Here is a 17,122-nt window from a genome sequence, read left to right on the forward strand (position 1 = left end):
AGGCCAATTACACCACACCAGGGTCTGTGGCTCTTGCTCAGGCCACTTACACCACACCAGGGCCTGTGGCACTGGCTGAGGCCACTTACACCACACCAGGGCCTTATTTGCTATTGAGGCCACTTACACCACACCAGGGCCTGTGGCTCTGGCTTAGACCACTTACACCACACCAGGGCCTGTGGCACTTGCTCAGGCCACTTACACCACACCAGGGCCTGTGGCTGCTGGCTGAGGCCACTTACACCACACCAGGGCCTGTGGCTCTTGCTCAGGCCACTTACACCACACCAGGGCCTGTGGCACTGGCTGAGGCCACTTAGACCACACCAGGGCCTGTGGCTGCTGGCTGATGCCACCTACACCACACCAGGGCCTGAATGACCGGCTGGGGCCACTTACATCACATCAGGGCCTGTGGCTCTGGCTGAGGCCACTTACACCACACCAGGGCCTGTGGCTGCTGGCTGAGGCCAGTTACACCACACCAGAGCTTGTGGCTGCTGGCTGAAGCCACTTACACCACACCAGGGCCTTAGTTGCTATTGAGGCCACTTACACCACACCAGGGCCTGTGGCTGCTGGCTGAGGCCACCTACACCCCACCAGGGCCTGTGGCTGCTGGCTGAGGCGACTTACACCACACCAGGGCCCTTTTGCTGCTGGCTGAGGCCACTTACACCACACCAGTGCCTGTGGCTTCTGGCTGAGGCGACTTACACCACACCAGGGCCTGTGGCTGCTGGCTGAGGCGACTTACACCACACCAGTGCCTGTGGCTCTTGCTCAGGCCACTCACATCACACCAGGCCCTGCGCTTCTGGCCGAGGCCATCTTCACCAAACCAGGCCCTGTGCTGCTAGCTGATGCCACCTACACCACACCAGGGCGTGAGTGACCGGCTGGGGCCACCTACACCACACCAGGGCGTGAGTGACCGGCTGGGGCCACTTACACCACATCAGGGCCTGTGGCTGCTGGCTGAGGCCACTTACACCACACCAGGGCCTGTGGCTGCTGGCTGAGGCCACTTACACCACACCAGGGCCTGTGGCTCTTGCTCAGGCCACTCACATCACACCAGGCCCTGCGCTTCTGGCCGAGGCCATCTTCACCAAACCAGGCCCTGTGGCTCTTGCTCAGGCCACTTACACCACACCAGGGCCTTATTTGCTATTGAGGCCACTTACACCACACCAGGGCCTGTGGCTCTGGCTTAGGCCACTTACACCACACCAGGGCCTGTGGCACTTGCTCAGGCCACTTACACCACACCAGGGCCTGTGGCACTGGCTGAGGCCACTTAGACCACACCAGGGCCTGTGGCTGCTGGCTGAGGCCACTTACAACACACCAGGGCCTGTGTCTGCTGGCTGAGGCCACTTACACCACACCAGGGCCTGTGGCTGCTGGCTGAGGCCACTTACACCACACCAGGGCCTGTGGCTTCTGGCTGAGGCCACTTACACCACACCAGGGCCTGTGGCTGCTGGCTGAGGCCACCTACACCACACCAGGGCCTGTGGCTGCTGGCTGAGGCGACTTACACCACACCAGGGCCCTTTTGCTGCTGGCTGAGGCGACTTACACCATACCAGGGCCCTTTTGCTGCTGGCTGAGGCCACTTACACCACACCAGTGCCTGTGGCTGCTGGCTGAGGCCACTTACACCACACCAGGGCCTGTGGCTGCTGGCTGAGGCCACCTACACCACACCAGGGCCTTAGTTGCTATTGAGGCCAATTACACCACACCAGGGTCTGTGGCTCTTGCTCAGGCCACTTACACCACACCAGGGCCTGTGGCACTGGCTGAGGCCACTTACACCACACCAGGGCCTGTGGCTGCTGGCTGAGGCCACTTACACCACACAAGGGCCTGTGGCTGCTGGCTGAGGCCACCTACACCACACCAGGGCCTGTGGCTGCTGGCTGAGGCCACTTACAACACACCAGGGCCTGTGGCTCTTGCTCAGGCCACTCATATCACACCAGGCCCTGTGCTTCTGGCCGAGGCCATCTTCACCAAACCAGGCCCTGTGCTGCTTGCTGTGGCCATGTACAACACACCAGGCCCTGTGCTGGTTCCTGAGGCTATCTTCAACAATCCAGGGCCTGTGCTGTTGGATAAATGCCAAACTGAGCCTTTGGGTTAGGGTATTATGCAAACATGCAGGTATGGTTATAGGATTGTCTTCGTAACTTCAGGTACTTGCCACCTAATCACTTGAATCCATAAATTGAGACATTGTGCTGGCGCCAGCATCTTACGGCCATACCACTCTGAGCACGCCCGACCTCGTCTGACCTCAGAAGCTAAGCAGGGCTGGGCTTGGTTAGTACTTGGATGGGAGACTGCCTTGGAATACCTGGTGCTGTAAGTCTTTCATTTTCATGTCATTGAACCGCTTTTGATCCAGAGAAGGGGTGTATTAAAAGACCAAAAGCAGCTGCCCATTAATGAGGGCACATTAACGACACTGCTTTTGGCTCTTTTCCAATGTCTTGTGCTGCTAGCTGATGCCACCTACACCACACCAGGGCCTAAGTGACCGGCTGGGGCCACTTACACCACATCAGGGCCTGTGGCTCTGGCTGAGGCCAGTTACACCACACCAGGGCCTTAGTTGCTATTGAGGCCACTTACACCACACCAGGGCCTGTGGCTCTGGCTGAGGCCACTTACACCACACCAGGGCCTGTGGCTGCTGGCTGAGGCCACCTACACCACACCAGGGCCTTAGTTGCTATTGAGGCCACTTACACCACACCAGGGCCTGTGGCTGCTGGCTGAGGCCACTTACACCACACAAGGGCCTGTGGCTGCTGGCTGAGGCCACCTACACCACACCAGGGCCTGTGGCTGCTGGCTGAGACCACTTACACCACACCAGGGCCTGTGGCTCTTGCTCAGGCCACTTACACCACACCAGGGCCTGTGGCTTCTGGCTGAGGCTACTTACACCACACCAGGGCCTGTGGCTGCTGGCTGAGGCCACATACACCACACCAGGGCCTGTGGCTCTTGCTCAGGCCACTTACACCACACCAGGGCCTTAGTTGCTATTGAGGCCAATTACACCACACCAGGGTCTGTGGCTCTTGCTCAGGCCACTTACACCACACCAGGGCCTGTGGCACTGGCTGAGGCCACTTACACCACACCAGGGCCTGTGGCTGCTGGCTGAGGCCACTTACACCACACAAGGGCCTGTGGCTGCTGGCTGAGGCCACCTACACCACACCAGGGCCTGTGGCTGCTGGCTGAGACCACTTACACCACACCAGGGCCTGTGGCTCTTGCTCAGGCCACTTACACCACACCAGGGCCTGTGGCTCTTGCTCAGGCCACTTACACCACACCAGGGCCTGTGGCACTGGCTGAGGCCACTTACACCACACCAGGGCCTGTGGCTGCTGGCTGAGGCCACCTACACCACACCAGGGCATTAGTTGCTATTGAGGCCAATTACACCACACCAGGGTCTGTGGCTCTTGCTCAGGCCACTTACACCACACCAGGGCCTGTGGCACTGGCTGAGGCCACTTACACCACACCAGGGCCTTAGTTGCTATTGAGGCCACTTACACCACACCAGGGCCTGTGGCTGCTGGCTGAGGCCACCTACACCACACCAGGGCCTGTGGCTGCTGGCTGAGGCGACTTACACCACACCAGGGCCCTTTTGCTGCTGGCTGAGGCCACTTACACCACACCAGTGCCTGTGGCTTCTGGCTCAGGCGACTTACACCACACCAGGGCCTGTGGCTGCTGGCTGAGGCCACTTACACCACACCAGGGCCTGTGGCTCTTGCTCAGGCCACTCACATCACACCAGGCCCTGCGCTTCTGGCCGAGGCCATCTTCACCAAACCAGGCCCTGTGGCTCTTGCTCAGGCCACTTACACCACACCAGGGCCTTATTTGCTATTGAGGCCACTTACACCACACCAGGGCCTGTGGCTCTGGCTTAGGCCACTTACACCACACCAGGGCCTGTGGCACTTGCTCAGGCCACTTACACCACACCAGGGCCTGTGGCTGCTGGCTGAGGCCACTTACACCACACCAGGGCCTGTGGCTCTTGCTCAGGCCACTTACACCACACCAGGGCCTGTGGCTGCTGGCTGAGGCCACCTACACCACACCAGGGCCTGTGGCTGCTGGCTGAGGCGACTTACACCACACCAGGGCCCTTTTGCTGCTGGCTGAGGCCACTTACACCACACCAGTGCCTGTGGCTTCTGGCTGAGGCGACTTACACCACACCAGGGCCTGTGGCTGCTGGCTGAGGCCACTTACACCACACCAGGGCCTGTGGCTCTTGCTCAGGCCACTCACATCACACCAGGCCCTGCGCTTCTAGCCGAGGCCATCTTCACCAAACCAGGCCCTGTGGCTCTTGCTCAGGCCACTTAGACCACACCAGGGCCTGTGGCTGCTGGCTGAGGCCACTTACAACACACCAGGGCCTGTGGCTGCTGGCTGAGGCCACTTACACCAAACCAGGGCCTGTGGCTGCTTGCTGAGGCCATCTTCACCAAACCAGGCCCTGTGCTGCTTGCTGTGGCCATGTAAAACACACCAGGTCCTGTGCTGGTTCTTGAGGCCATCTTCAACAATCCAGGGCCTGTGCTGTTGGATAAATGCCAAACTGAGCCTTTGGGTTAGGGTATTATGCAAACATGCAGGTATGGTTATAGGATTGTCTTCGTAACTTCAGGTACTTGCCACCTAATCACTTGAATCCATAAATTGAGACATTGTGCTGGGGCCAGCAGCTTACGGCCATACCACCCTGAGCACGCCCGACCTCGTCTGATCTCGGAAGCTAAGCAGGGCTGGGCTTGGTTAGTACTTGGATGGGAGACTGCCTGGGAATGCCTGGTGCTGTAAGCCTTTCCTTTTCATGTCATTGAACCGCTTTTGATCCAGAGAAGGGGTGTATTAAAAGACCAAAAGCATCTGCCCATTAATGAGGGCACATTAACGACATTGCTTTTGGCTCTTTTCCAATGTCTTGTGCTGCTAGCTGATGCCACCTACACCACACCAGGGCCTGAGTGACCGGCTGGGGCCACTTACACCACATCAGGGCCTGTGGCTCTGGCTGAGGCCACTTACACCACACCAGGGCCTGTGGCTGCTGGCTGAGGCCAGTTACACCACACCAGAGCCTGTGGCTGCTGGCTGAAGCCACTTACACCACACCAGGGCCTTAGTTGCTATTGAGGCCACTTACACCACACCAGGGCCTGTGGCTGCTGGCTGAGGCCACTTACACCACACCAGGGCCTGTGGCTGCTGGCTGAGGCGACTTACACCACACCAGGGCCCTTTTGCTGCTGGCTGAGGCCACTTACACCACACCAGTGCCTGTGGCTTCTGGCTGAGGCGACTTACACCACACCAGGGCCTGTGGCTGCTGGCTGAGGCCACTTACACCACACCAGGGCCTGTGGCTCTTGCTCAGGCCACTCACATCACACCAGGCCCTGCGCTTCTGGCCGAGGCCATCTTCACCAAACCAGGCCCTGTGGCTCTTGCTCAGGCCACTTAGACCACACCAGGGCCTGTGGCTGCTGGCTGAGGCCACTTACAACACACCAGGGCCTGTGGCTGCTGGCTGAGGCCACTTACACCAAACCAGGGCCTGTGGCTGCTTGCTGAGGCCATCTTCACCAAACCAGGCCCTGTGCTGCTTGCTGTGGCCATGTAAAACACACCAGGTCCTGTGCTGGTTCTTGAGGCCATCTTCAACAATCCAGGGCCTGTGCTGTTGGATAAATGCCAAACTGAGCCTTTGGGTTAGGGTATTATGCAAACATGCAGGTATGGTTATAGGATTGTCTTCGTAACTTCAGGTACTTGCCACCTAATCACTTGAATCCATAAATTGAGACATTGTGCTGGGGCCAGCAGCTTACGGCCATACCACCCTGAGCACGCCCGACCTCGTCTGATCTCGGAAGCTGGGCTGGGCTTGGTTAGTACTTGGATGGGAGACTGCCTGGGAATACCTGGTGCTGTAAGCCTTTGATTTTCATGTCATTGAACCGCTTTTGATCCAGAGAAGGAGTGTATTAAAAGACCAAAAGCAGCTCCCCATTAATGAGGGCACATTAACGACATTGCTTTTGGCTGTTTTCCAATGTCTTGTGCTGCTAGCTGATGCCACCTACACCACACCAGGGCCTGAGTGACCGGCTGGGGCCACTTACACCACATCAGGGCCTGTGACTGCTGGCTGAGGCCACTTACACCACACCAGGGCCTGTGGCTGCTGGCTGAGGCCACTTACACCACACCAGGGCCTTAGTTGCTATTGAGGCCAATTACACCACACCAGGGTCTGTGGCTCTTGCTCAGGCCACTTACACCACACCAGGGCCTGTGGCACTGGCTGAGGCCACTTACACCACACCAGGGCCTGTGGCTGCTGGCTGAGGCCACTTACACCACACAAGGGCCTGTGGCTGCTGGCTGAGGCCACCTACACCACACCAGGGCCTGTGGCTGCTGGCTGAGGCCACTTACAACACACCAGGGCCTGTGGCTCTTGCTCAGGCCACTCATATCACACCAGGCCCTGTGCTTCTGGCCGAGGCCATCTTCACCAAACCAGGCCCTGTGCTGCTTGCTGTGGCCATGTACAACACACCAGGCCCTGTGCTGGTTCCTGAGGCCATCTTCAACAATCCAGGGCCTGTGCTGTTGGATAAATGCCAAACTGAGCCTTTGGGTTAGGGTATTATGCAAACATGCAGGTATGGTTATAGGATTGTCTTCGTAACTTCAGGTACTTGCCACCTAATCACTTGAATCCATAAATTGAGACATTGTGCTGGCGCCAGCAGCTTACGGCCATACCACTCTGAGCACGCCCGACCTCGTCTGATCTCGGAAGCTAAGCAGGGCTGGGCTTGGTTAGTACTTGGATGGGAGACTGCCTGGGAATACCTGGTGCTGTAAGCCTTTCCTTTTCATGTCATTGCTTTTGGCTCTTTTCCAATGTCTTGTGCTGCTAGCTGATGCAACCTACACCACACAAGGGCCTGAGTGACCGGCTGGGGCCACTTACACCACATCAGGGCCTGTGGCTCTGGCTGAGGCCACTTACACCACACCAGGGCCTGTGGCTGCTGGCTGAGGCCACTTACACCACACCAGGGCCTGTGGCTGCTGGCTGAGGCCACCTACACCACACCAGGGCATTAGTTGCTATTGAGGCAAATTACACCACACCAGGGTCTGTGGCTCTTGCTCAGGCCACTTACACCACACCAGGGCCTGTGGCACTGGCTGAGGCCACTTACACCACACCAGGGCCTGTGGCTGCTGGCTGAGGCCACTTACACCACACCAGGGCCTGTGGCTGCTGGCTGAGGCCACTTACACCAAACCAGGGCCTGTGGCTGCTGGCTGAGGCCACCTACACCACACCAGGGCCTGTGGCTGCTGACTGAGGCCACTCACATCACACCAGGCCCTGCGCTTCTGGCCGAGGCCATCTTCACCAAACCAGGCCCTGTGGCTCTTGCTCAGGCCACTTACACCACACCAGGGCCTTATTTGCTATTGAGGCCACTTACACCACACCAGGGCCTGTGGCACTTGCTCAGGCCACTTACACCACACCAGGGTCTGTGGCTCTTGCTCAGGCCACTTACACCACACCAGGGCCTGTGGCACTGGCTGAGGCCACTTACACCACATCAGGGCCTGTGGCTCTGGCTGAGGCCACTTACACCACACCAGGGCCTGTGGCTGCTGGCTGAGGCCACCTACACCACACCAGGGCCTTAGTTGCTATTGAGGCCAATTACACCACACCAGGGTCTGTGGCTCTTGCTCAGGCCACTTACACCACACCAGGGCCTGTGGCACTGGCTGAGGCCACTTACACCACACCAGGGCCTGTGGCTGCTGGCTGAGGCCACTTACACCACACAAGGGCCTGTGGCTGCTGGCTGAGGCCACCTACACCACACAAGGGCCTGTGGCTGCTGGCTGAGACCACTTACACCACAATAGGGCCTGTGGCTCTTGCTCAGGCCACTTACACCACACCAGGGCCTGTGGCTCTTGCTCAGGCCACTTACACCACACCAGGGCCTGTGGCTGTTGCTCAGGCCACTTACACCACACCAGGGCCTGTGGCTCTTGCTCAGGCCACTCATATCACGCCAGGCCCTGTGCTTCTGGCCGAGGCCATCTTCACCACACCAGGCCCTCTGCTGCTTGCTGTGGCCATGTACAACACACCAGGCCCTGTGCTGGTTCCTGAGGCCATCTTCACCAAACCAGGCCCTGTGGCTCTTGCTCAGGCCACTTACACCACACCAGGGCCTTATTTGCTATTGAGGCCACTTACACCACACCAGGGCCTGTGGCTCTGGCTTAGGCCACTTACACCACACCAGGGCCTGTGGCACTTGCTCAGGCCACTTACACCACACCAGGGCCTGTGGCTGCTGGCTGAGGCCACTTACACCACACCACACCAGGGCCTGTGGCTCTTGCTCAGGCCACTTACACCACACCAGGGCCTGTGGCACTGGCTGAGGCCACTTAGACCACACCAGGGCCTGTGGCTGCTGGCTGAGGCCACTTACAACACACCAGGGCCTGTGGCTGCTGGCTGAGGCCACTTACACCAAACCAGGGCCTGTGGCTGCTTGCTGAGGCCATCTTCACCAAACCAGGCCCTGTGCTGCTTGCTGTGGCCATGTAAAACACACCAGGTCCTGTGCTGGTTCTTGAGGCCATCTTCAACAATCCAGGGCCTGTGCTGTTGGATAAATGCCAAACTGAGCCTTTGGGTTAGGGTATTATGCAAACATGCAGGTATGGTTATAGGATTGTCTTCGTAACTTCAGGTACTTGCCACCTAATCACTTGAATCCATAAATTGAGACATGGTGGTGGCGCCAGCAGCTTACGGCCATACCACCCTGAGCACGCCCGACCTCGTCTGATCTCGGAAGCTAAGCAGGGCTGGTCTTGGTTAGTACTTGTATGGGAGACTGCCTGGGAATACCTGGTGCTGTAAGCCTTTCATTTTCATGTCATTGAACCGCTTTTGATCCAGAGAAGGGGTGTATTAAAAGACCAAAAGCAGCTGCCCATTAATGAGGGCACATTAACGACACTGCTTTTGGCTCTTTTCCAATGTCTTGTGCTGCTAGCTGATGCCACCTACACCACACCAGGGCCTGAGTGACCGGCTAGGGCCACTTACACCACATCAGGGCCTGTGGCTCTGGCTGAGGCCACTTACACCACACCAGGGCCTGTGGCTGCTGGCTGAGGCCACTTACACCACACCAGAGCCTGTGGCTGCTGGCTGAAGCCACTTACACCACACCAGGGCCTTAGTTGCTATTGAGGCCACTTACACCACACCAGGGCCTGTGGCTGCTGGCTGAGGCCACCTACACCACACCAGGGCCTGTGGCTGCTGGCTGAGGCGACCTACACCACACCAGGGCCCTTTTGCTGCTGGCTGAGGCCACCTACACCACACCAGGGCCTGTGGCTGCTGGCTGAGGCGACTTACACCACACCAGGGCACTTTTGCTGCTGGCTGAGGCCACTTACACCACACCAGTGCCTGTGGCTTCTGGCTGAGGCGACTTACACCACACCAGGGCCTGTGGCTGCTGGCTGAGGCCACTTACACCACACCAGGGCCTGTGGCTCTTGCTCAGGCCACTCACATCACACCAGGCCCTGCGCTTCTGGCCGAGGCCATCTTCACCAAACCAGGCCCTGTGGCTCTTGCTCAGGCCACTTACACCACACCAGGGCCTTATTTGCTATTGAGGCCACTTACACCACATCAGGGCCTGTGGCTCTGGCTGAGGCCACTTACACCACACCAGGGCCTGTGGCTGCTGGCTGAGGCCACCTACACCACACCAGGGCCTTAGTTGCTATTGAGGCCAATTACACCACACCAGGGTCTGTGGCTCTTGCTCAGGCCACTTACACCACACCAGGGCCTGTGGCACTGGCTGAGGCCACTTACACCACACCAGGGCCTGTGGCTGCTGGCTGAGGCCACTTACACCACACAAGGGCCTGTGGCTGCTGGCTGAGGCCACCTACACCACACCAGGGCCTGTGGCTGCTGGCTGAGACCACTTACACCACACCAGGGCCTGTGGCTCTTGCTCAGGCCACTTACACCACACCAGGGCCTGTGGCTCTTGCTCAGGCCACTTACACCACACCAGGGCCTGTGGCTCTTGCTCAGGCCACTTACACCACACCAGGGCCTGTGGCTCTTGCTCAGGCCACTCATATCACGCCAGGCCCTGTGCTTCTGGCCGAGGCCATCTTCACCAAACCAGGCCCTGTGCTGCTTGCTGTGGCCATGTACAACACACCAGGCCCTGTGCTGGTTCCAGAGGCCATCTTCAACAATCCAGGGCCTGTGCTGTTGGATAAATGCCAAACTGAGCCTTTGGGTTAGGGTATTATGCAAACATGCAGGTATGGTTATAGGATTGTCTTCGTAACTTCAGGTACTTGCCACCTAATCACTTGAATCCATAAATTGAGACATTGTGCTGGGGCCCGCAGCTTACGGCCATACCACCCTGAGCACGCCCGACCTCGTCTGATCTCGGAAGCTAAGCAGGGCTGGGCTTGGTTAGTACTTGGATGGCAGACTGCCTGGGAATACCTGGTGCTGTAAGCCTTTCATTTTCATGTCATTGAACCGCTTTTGATCCAGAGAAGGGGTGTATTAAAAGACCAAAAGCAGCTGCCCATTAATGAGGGCACATTAACGACACTGCTTTTGGCTCTTTTCCAATGTCTTGTGCTGCTAGCTGATGCCACCTACACCACACCAGGGCCTGAGTGACCGGCTGGGGCCACTTACACCACATCAGGGCCTGTGGCTCTGGCTGAGGCCACTTACACCACACCAGGGCCTGTGGCTGCTGGCTGAGGCCACTTACACCACACCAGGGCCTGTGGCTGCTGGCTGAAGCCACTTACACCACACCAGGGCCTTAGTTGCTATTGAGGCCACTTACACCACACCAGGGCCTGTGGCTGCTGGCTGAGGCCACCTACACCACACCAGGGCCTGTGGCTGCTGGCTGAGGCGACCTACACCACACCAGGGCCCTTTTGCTGCTGGCTGAGGCCACCTACACCACACCAGGGCCTGTGGCTGCTGGCTGAGGCGACTTACACCACACCAGGGCACTTTTGCTGCTGGCTGAGGCCACCTACACCACACCAGGGCCTGTGGCTGCTGGCTGGGGCCACTTACACCACATCAGGGTCTGTGACTGCTGGCTGAGGCCACTTACACCACACCAGGGCCTGTGGCTGCTGGCTGAGGCCACTTACACCACACCAGGGCCTGTGGCTGCTGGCTGAGGCCACTTACACCACACCAGAGCCTGTGGCTGCTGGCTGAAGCCACTTACACCACACCAGGGCCTGTGGCTCTTGCTCAGGCCACTCACATCACACCAGGCCCTGCGCTTCTGGCTGAGGCCATCTTCACCAAACCAGGCCCTGTGCTGCTTGCTGTGGCCATGTACAACACACCAGGCCCTGTGCTGGTTCCTGAGGCCATCTTCAACAATCCAGGGCCTGTGCTGTTGGATAAATGCCAAACTGAGCCTTTGGGTTAGGGTATTATGCAAACATGCAGGTATGGTTATAGGATTGTCTTCGTAACTTCAGGTACTTGCCACCTAATCACTTGAATCCATAAATTGAGACATTGTGCTGGGGCCAGCAGCTTACGGCCATACCACCCTGAGCACGCCCGACCTCGTCTGATCTCGGAAGCTAAGCAGGGCTGGGCTTGGTTAGTACTTGGATGGGAGACTGCCTGGGAATGCCTGGTGCTGTAAGCCTTTCCTTTTCATGTCATTGAACCGCTTTTGATCCAGAGAAGGGGTGTATTAAAAGACCAAAAGCATCTGCCCATTAATGAGGGCACATTAACGACATTGCTTTTGGCTCTTTTCCAATGTCTTGTGCTGCTAGCTGATGCCACCTACACCACACCAGGGCCTGAGTGACCGGCTGGGGCCACTTACACCACATCAGGGCCTGTGGCTCTGGCTGAGGCCACTTACACCACACCAGGGCCTGTGGCTGCTGGCTGAGGCCAGTTACACCACACCAGAGCCTGTGGCTGCTGGCTGAAGCCACTTACACCACACCAGGGCCTTAGTTGCTATTGAGGCCAATTACACCACACCAGGGCCTGTGGCTGCTGGCTGAGGCCACCTACACCACACCAGGGCCTGTGGCTGCTGGCTGAGGCGACTTACACCACACCAGGGCCCTTTTGCTGCTGGCTGAGGCCACTTACACCACACCAGTGCCTGTGGCTTCTGGCTGAGGCGACTTACACCACACCAGGGCCTGTGGCTGCTGGCTGAGGCCACTTACACCACACCAGGGCCTGTGGCTCTTGCTCAGGCCACTCACATCACACCAGGCCCTGCGCTTCTAGCCGAGGCCATCTTCACCAAACCAGGCCCTGTGGCTCTTGCTCAGGCCACTTAGACCACACCAGGGCCTGTGGCTGCTGGCTGAGGCCACTTACAACACACCAGGGCCTGTGGCTGCTGGCTGAGGCCACTTACACCAAACCAGGGCCTGTGGCTGCTTGCTGAGGCCATCTTCACCAAACCAGGCCCTGTGCTGCTTGCTGTGGCCATGTAAAACACACCAGGTCCTGTGCTGGTTCTTGAGGCCATCTTCAACAATCCAGGGCCTGTGCTGTTGGATAAATGCCAAACTGAGCCTTTGGGTTAGGGTATTATGCAAACATGCAGGTATGGTTATAGGATTGTCTTCGTAACTTCAGGTACTTGCCACCTAATCACTTGAATCCATAAATTGAGACATTGTGCTGGGGCCAGCAGCTTACGGCCATACCACCCTGAGCACGCCCGACCTCGTCTGATCTCGGAAGCTAAGCAGGGCTGGCCTTGGTTAGTACTTGGATGGGAGACTGCCTGGGAATCCCTGGTGCTGTAAGCCTTTCCTTTTCATGTCATTGAACCGCTTTTGATCCAGAGAAGGGGTGTATTAAAAGACCAAAAGCATCTGCCCATTAATGAGGGCACATTAACGACATTGCTTTTGGCTCTTTTCCAATGTCTTGTGCTGCTAGCTGATGCCACCTACACCACACCAGGGCCTGAGTGACTGGCTGGGGCCACTTACACCACATCAGGGCCTGTGGCTCTGGCTGAGGCCACTTACACCACACCAGGGCCTGTGGCTGCTGGCTGAGGCCAGTTACACCACACCAGAGCCTGTGGCTGCTGGCTGAAGCCACTTACACCACACCAGGGCCTTAGTTGCTATTGAGGCCACTTACACCACACCAGGGCCTGTGGCTGCTGGCTGAGGCCACCTACACCACACCAGGGCCTGTGGCTGCTGGCTGAGGCGACTTACACCACACCAGGGCCCTTTTGCTGCTGGCTGAGGCCACTTACACCACACCAGTGCCTGTGGCTTCTGGCTGAGGCGACTTACACCACACCAGGGCCTGTGGCTGCTGGCTGAGGCCACTTACACCACACCAGGGCCTGTGGCTCTTGCTCAGGCCACTCACATCACACCAGGCCCTGCGCTTCTGGCCGAGGCCATCTTCACCAAACCAGGCCCTGTGGCTCTTGCTCAGGCCACTTAGACCACACCAGGGCCTGTGGCTGCTGGCTGAGGCCACTTACAACACACCAGGGCCTGTGGCTGCTGGCTGAGGCCACTTACACCAAACCAGGGCCTGTGGCTGCTTGCTGAGGCCATCTTCACCAAACCAGGCCCTGTGCTGCTTGCTGTGGCCATGTAAAACACACCAGGTCCTGTGCTGGTTCTTGAGGCCATCTTCAACAATCCAGGGCCTGTGCTGTTGGATAAATGCCAAACTGAGCCTTTGGGTTAGGGTATTATGCAAACATGCAGGTATGGTTATAGGATTGTCTTCGTAACTTCAGGTACTTGCCACCTAATCACTTGAATCCATAAATTGAGACATTGTGCTGGGGCCAGCAGCTTACGGCCATACCACCCTGAGCACGCCCGACCTCGTCTGATCTCGGAAGCTGGGCTGGGCTTGGTTAGTACTTGGATGGGAGACTGCCTGGGAATACCTGGTGCTGTAAGCCTTTGATTTTCATGTCATTGAACCGCTTTTGATCCAGAGAAGGAGTGTATTAAAAGACCAAAAGCAGCTCCCCATTAATGAGGGCACATTAACGACATTGCTTTTGGCTGTTTTCCAATGTCTTGTGCTGCTAGCTGATGCCACCTACACCACACCAGGGCCTGAGTGACCGGCTGGGGCCACTTACACCACATCAGGGCCTGTGACTGCTGGCTGAGGCCACTTACACCACACCAGGGCCTGTGGCTGCTGGCTGAGGCCACTTACACCACACCAGGGCCTTAGTTGCTATTGAGGCCAATTACACCACACCAGGGTCTGTGGCTCTTGCTCAGGCCACTTACACCACACCAGGGCCTGTGGCACTGGCTGAGGCCACTTACACCACACCAGGGCCTGTGGCTGCTGGCTGAGGCCACTTACACCACACAAGGGCCTGTGGCTGCTGGCTGAGGCCACCTACACCACACCAGGGCCTGTGGCTGCTGGCTGAGGCCACTTACAACACACCAGGGCCTGTGGCTCTTGCTCAGGCCACTCATATCACACCAGGCCCTGTGCTTCTGGCCGAGGCCATCTTCACCAAACCAGGCCCTGTGCTGCTTGCTGTGGCCATGTACAACACACCAGGCCCTGTGCTGGTTCCTGAGGCCATCTTCAACAATCCAGGGCCTGTGCTGTTGGATAAATGCCAAACTGAGCCTTTGGGTTAGGGTATTATGCAAACATGCAGGTATGGTTATAGGATTGTCTTCGTAACTTCAGGTACTTGCCACCTAATCACTTGAATCCATAAATTGAGACATTGTGCTGGCGCCAGCAGCTTACGGCCATACCACTCTGAGCACGCCCGACCTCGTCTGATCTCGGAAGCTAAGCAGGGCTGGGCTTGGTTAGTACTTGGATGGGAGACTGCCTGGGAATACCTGGTGCTGTAAGCCTTTCCTTTTCATGTCATTGCTTTTGGCTCTTTTCCAATGTCTTGTGCTGCTAGCTGATGCAACCTACACCACACAAGGGCCTGAGTGACCGGCTGGGGCCACTTACACCACATCAGGGCCTGTGGCTCTGGCTGAGGCCACTTACACCACACCAGGGCCTGTGGCTGCTGGCTGAGGCCACTTACACCACACCAGGGCCTGTGGCTGCTGGCTGAGGCCACCTACACCACACCAGGGCATTAGTTGCTATTGAGGCAAATTACACCACACCAGGGTCTGTGGCTCTTGCTCAGGCCACTTACACCACACCAGGGCCTGTGGCACTGGCTGAGGCCACTTACACCACACCAGGGCCTGTGGCTGCTGGCTGAGGCCACTTACACCACACCAGGGCCTGTGGCTGCTGGCTGAGGCCACTTACACCAAACCAGGGCCTGTGGCTGCTGGCTGAGGCCACCTACACCACACCAGGGCCTGTGGCTGCTGACTGAGGCCACTCACATCACACCAGGCCCTGCGCTTCTGGCCGAGGCCATCTTCACCAAACCAGGCCCTGTGGCTCTTGCTCAGGCCACTTACACCACACCAGGGCCTTATTTGCTATTGAGGCCACTTACACCACACCAGGGCCTGTGGCACTTGCTCAGGCCACTTACACCACACCAGGGTCTGTGGCTCTTGCTCAGGCCACTTACACCACACCAGGGCCTGTGGCACTGGCTGAGGCCACTTACACCACATCAGGGCCTGTGGCTCTGGCTGAGGCCACTTACACCACACCAGGGCCTGTGGCTGCTGGCTGAGGCCACCTACACCACACCAGGGCCTTAGTTGCTATTGAGGCCAATTACACCACACCAGGGTCTGTGGCTCTTGCTCAGGCCACTTACACCACACCAGGGCCTGTGGCACTGGCTGAGGCCACTTACACCACACCAGGGCCTGTGGCTGCTGGCTGAGGCCACTTACACCACACAAGGGCCTGTGGCTGCTGGCTGAGGCCACCTACACCACACAAGGGCCTGTGGCTGCTGGCTGAGACCACTTACACCACAATAGGGCCTGTGGCTCTTGCTCAGGCCACTTACACCACACCAGGGCCTGTGGCTCTTGCTCAGGCCACTTACACCACACCAGGGCCTGTGGCTCTTGCTCAGGCCACTTACACCACACCAGGGCCTGTGGCTCTTGCTCAGGCCACTCATATCACGCCAGGCCCTGTGCTTCTGGCCGAGGCCATCTTCACCACACCAGGCCCTCTGCTGCTTGCTGTGGCCATGTACAACACACCAGGCCCTGTGCTGGTTCCTGAGGCCATCTTCACCAAACCAGGCCCTGTGGCTCTTGCTCAGGCCACTTACACCACACCAGGGCCTTATTTGCTATTGAGGCCACTTACACCACACCAGGGCCTTAGTTGCTATTGAGGCCACTTACACCACACCAGGGCCTGTGGCTGCTGGCTGAGGCCACCTACACCACACCAGGGCCTGTGGCTGCTGGCTGAGGCGACCTACACCACACCAGGGCCCTTTTGCTGCTGGCTGAGGCCACCTACACCACACCAGGGCCTGTGGCTGCTGGCTGAGGCGACTTACACCACACCAGGGCACTTTTGCTGCTGGCTGAGGCCACCTACACCACACCAGGGCCTGTGGCTGCTGGCTGGGGCCACTTACACCACATCAGGGCCTGTGACTGCTGGCTGAGGCCACTTACACCACACCAGGGCCTGTGGCTGCTGGCTGAGGCCACTTACACCACACCAGGGCCTGTGGCTGCTGGCTGAGGCCACTTACACCACACCAGAGCCTGTGGCTGCTGGCTGAAGCCACTTACACCACACCAGGGCCTGTGGCTCTTGCTCAGGCCACTCACATCACACCAGGCCCTGCGCTTCTGGCTGAGGCCATCTTCACCAAACCAGGCCCTGTGCTGCTTGCTGTGGCCATGTACAACACACCAGGCCCTGTGCTGGTTCCTGAGGCCATCTTCAACAATCCAGGGCCTGTGCTGT

The 17,122-nt window shown here is 58.3% G+C and overlaps 6 non-coding genes and 4 pseudogenes across 6 annotated transcripts; all 10 read left to right on the forward strand.

Moving 5' to 3' along the window:
* The first annotated feature begins 2,264 nt into the window (after window positions 1-2,264).
* LOC146637595 (5S ribosomal RNA) lies at window positions 2,265-2,383 on the forward strand (annotated as a pseudogene).
* A 2,397-nt stretch (window positions 2,384-4,780) lies between these two features.
* On the forward strand, window positions 4,781-4,899 carry LOC146637596 (5S ribosomal RNA). Its single transcript, XR_014905563.1, has one exon. It is a non-coding gene; the product is annotated as a 5S ribosomal RNA (ribosomal RNA).
* Window positions 4,900-5,921: 1,022 nt separating this feature from the next.
* On the forward strand, window positions 5,922-6,035 carry LOC146637597 (5S ribosomal RNA; annotated as a pseudogene).
* Window positions 6,036-6,856: 821 nt separating this feature from the next.
* On the forward strand, window positions 6,857-6,975 carry LOC146637598 (5S ribosomal RNA). The gene has a single exon (XR_014905537.1). It is a non-coding gene; the product is annotated as a 5S ribosomal RNA (ribosomal RNA).
* Window positions 6,976-8,936: 1,961 nt separating this feature from the next.
* LOC146637599 (5S ribosomal RNA) lies at window positions 8,937-9,055 on the forward strand (annotated as a pseudogene).
* Window positions 9,056-10,586: 1,531 nt separating this feature from the next.
* LOC146637600 (5S ribosomal RNA) lies at window positions 10,587-10,705 on the forward strand. Its single transcript, XR_014905624.1, has one exon. It is a non-coding gene; the product is annotated as a 5S ribosomal RNA (ribosomal RNA).
* A 1,064-nt stretch (window positions 10,706-11,769) lies between these two features.
* Window positions 11,770-11,888, forward strand: LOC146637601 (5S ribosomal RNA). Its single transcript, XR_014905564.1, has one exon. It is a non-coding gene; the product is annotated as a 5S ribosomal RNA (ribosomal RNA).
* Window positions 11,889-12,910: 1,022 nt separating this feature from the next.
* Window positions 12,911-13,029, forward strand: LOC146637602 (5S ribosomal RNA). The gene has a single exon (XR_014905613.1). It is a non-coding gene; the product is annotated as a 5S ribosomal RNA (ribosomal RNA).
* Window positions 13,030-14,051: 1,022 nt separating this feature from the next.
* LOC146637603 (5S ribosomal RNA) lies at window positions 14,052-14,165 on the forward strand (annotated as a pseudogene).
* Window positions 14,166-14,986: 821 nt separating this feature from the next.
* On the forward strand, window positions 14,987-15,105 carry LOC146637604 (5S ribosomal RNA). Its single transcript, XR_014905538.1, has one exon. It is a non-coding gene; the product is annotated as a 5S ribosomal RNA (ribosomal RNA).
* Window positions 15,106-17,122: the final 2,017 nt, after the last annotated feature.

This window comes from Diplotaxodon limnothrissa, linkage group LG3, assembly GCF_057381915.1.
Source record: "Diplotaxodon limnothrissa isolate DT_005_m linkage group LG3, D_limnothrissa_male_GT1.1, whole genome shotgun sequence".
NCBI classification, from domain to species: Eukaryota; Metazoa; Chordata; class Actinopteri; order Cichliformes; family Cichlidae; genus Diplotaxodon; species Diplotaxodon limnothrissa.